This window comes from Lactuca serriola, chromosome 3 (assembly GCF_051521515.1).
Source record: "Lactuca serriola cultivar US96UC23 chromosome 3, Lser_US96UC23_V15, whole genome shotgun sequence".
Lineage (NCBI taxonomy): Eukaryota > Viridiplantae > Streptophyta > Magnoliopsida > Asterales > Asteraceae > Lactuca > Lactuca serriola.
This window is the reverse complement of record NC_136410.1, coordinates 23,561,748-23,564,108: the sequence shown is the minus strand read 5'-3', so window position 1 is coordinate 23,564,108 and position 2,361 is coordinate 23,561,748. Positions and strand designations below refer to the sequence as shown.

Sequence of the window (2,361 nt, the reverse complement as noted above, 5' to 3'; positions counted from 1 at the left end):
AATGAAAAGTAGGTTGCTATAAAATGACATTAATCAAAATTAAGATGCTATAAAATGTCAAATGAAAGTAAGTTGCAATAAAATAACATAAAGCATAATAGTTTAGTCAGTTTATAGCAACCTACATTTTATTGAAAGCCACAATAGCTATAAGATCAGAGAAGTAGAAAGTTGGTTGGTATTAAATAAATTTAATAGAGTGTATGATGTCATAAAAAATCAATGAAAGTTATCTTAATGATTTAATCAATGTATGCAAAGCAATATTGCTTTAAATATATATAGTATGATCTAAGGATTCGAGGTTTAGGTGTCATCCATACCCCTCTCAACTATGTCTCGCCTTATTTTGCGAGCAAGCACCACATCAACACCTAGTACAGTTATTGGTCATCATGTAAAAAAGTTTGACATAGTGATTTTTTTTCTATTTATCCAAAAGTAATAATAATATTGAATGTTAACAACTATAATTAATATGATGAAAGCTAAAGAATAAACACCCATGTCAACAAATTATTCTCATATTCATTAAGTCATAAAATACCAGTATCCCCTCCAAGATAATTACATAAAATGCATTTACCTACAAGCATATAAAAAAAAGTTAAAAATATAGTCTTCAAATTAAACAATGTACGCATAATATACTGGAGCAAAAACTACATTATTTGAATATTAGCTTATAATAAGAATATTAAGTCATTTTTCAGATTAAAATTATAAATTGTTTTGACTATTAGCTTAATAAGATAAATAAGTACAGAAATTTTAAAGTACAACTATGTATAATAATTTTGCCATGAACCCTCACCAGTTAAATGATATATATATTTTTTTCTTGGAACATAGGGTTCTTACATACATCTACATCAATTCAAAATATTGAAATTAGAATTTAGATTTTGTCAATCTAACAAGTAAAGAAGTGCTACCGGTTGTACTTATTTTTCAAATTTCAATAAAAAAAAGTTCCAGCAATTAAAAAAGTGAACTTTACCATGCATTGAGATTGCAACTTCAGGAGAGGATGCAATAGCCTTCATAGTCAGGCCTGAAATCAAGTATACAAAACCAACAATTGGCGTCAACATGATTATGCCTTCAAAGAACCCTATGAAAATTCAACTCATAGAATATTTGAATACTGAGTAGTCGACCAACTTTTTATTGCAGCTAAGAGAAAAAACATACCTTTTTAAGGCAACCCCATAATAGATATATCTTCTTTAATACTCTAATTTCTCCATTTTACAAATCTTAAGCTTATCCGTGCATAAAAACCAATAGTTGATGTGCATGATAAGTGATTGAAATTAACACAAAGAAGAATACATGAACACCTTCAGATGAATCAGAGATACATATTATTATCCCTTTTAACAATCAGTTTTTTTTTACTGATACTTCAAGAATAATGTATGTAGGGATTCAAAATTATTGGAACTTGGATACCCAAACAGTAAAACACTAAATAACATAAATTGAGTTATAAGATACAACAAAATTCACAAAAGAGAAAGAGCGGAGAACAGATTGAAGAAAAAAAAAGCAGGTAATTAGGGCACCAAATGCTACGTTTAGAAGGGAGATTTCGATTGAAAAAGGGTTAATAACCTCTTGAAATAAAAGGAAAATAAGTGTTGTAAATGTTGAGGGTAAAAATGGTGTTGTAGGGAGATTCTTTACCTTTGTTGATCACCAAGAAGAACTTTTGAATGATGCTAAGATGCAAACCATTAAACCCCCAATCCTCCCAATTCTTCCCTAAGTTTCAACAACATCAACCCTGAAAAACAAATAATCCCAAAACATTAATTTCTCTATAGAAAATAAAAGAAGGGGTGTTCAATCTATTTCCATAGAGCAATAAACGACATGTGTCCGTCATTTTCACTATAAACAAGAAAACAAAAATCGACTTATCAAGAGAGGACATCGGGAGACGGAACAAGAGTGCAAGAGAGAATAGGGGATCGGCCATACAACTGTCCCTCTCTCTGTAAAGTGTTGGAATGGAGCATGACACATGCAAACGAGAGTAGAAGAAATGACATCTTAAAAGGATGGATATTGGGGGAGACGAAGCCTAAGACGGATTTGGTTTCTGCATCCAAAATTGAAATGCGATGTCCTGAGTTTTCTTGACAGACAAAGAAGAAGAGAAGGAAAGGAGAAAGGGAAACGGTACTTGTCAATGGAGTCGTTGTTAATAGCGTAGACCGGTGGCAGTGGAACTGTGAAGCGGTGGAGCTAGTGGTGTATCGACGACTCCTTGTGAAGATGCGACGTTCTGGATCGATATTGATGTAGATAGTGTTGGTCGGAAGATAGGTACGTGGCATCTTTGGAAGCGGGTGA

General features: G+C 32.2%; 1 long non-coding RNA gene across 1 annotated transcript; it reads right to left on the bottom strand.

Annotated features, from left to right (window-relative positions):
• Nucleotides 1–425: 425 nt before the first annotated feature.
• Nucleotides 426–2,361, bottom strand: LOC145094302 (uncharacterized). Its single transcript, XR_013703270.1, has 4 exons — nt 2,192–2,361; nt 1,690–1,789; nt 1,001–1,054; nt 426–586 (listed from the first exon to the last, which is right to left on the bottom strand). It is a non-coding gene; the product is annotated as an uncharacterized LOC145094302 (long non-coding RNA).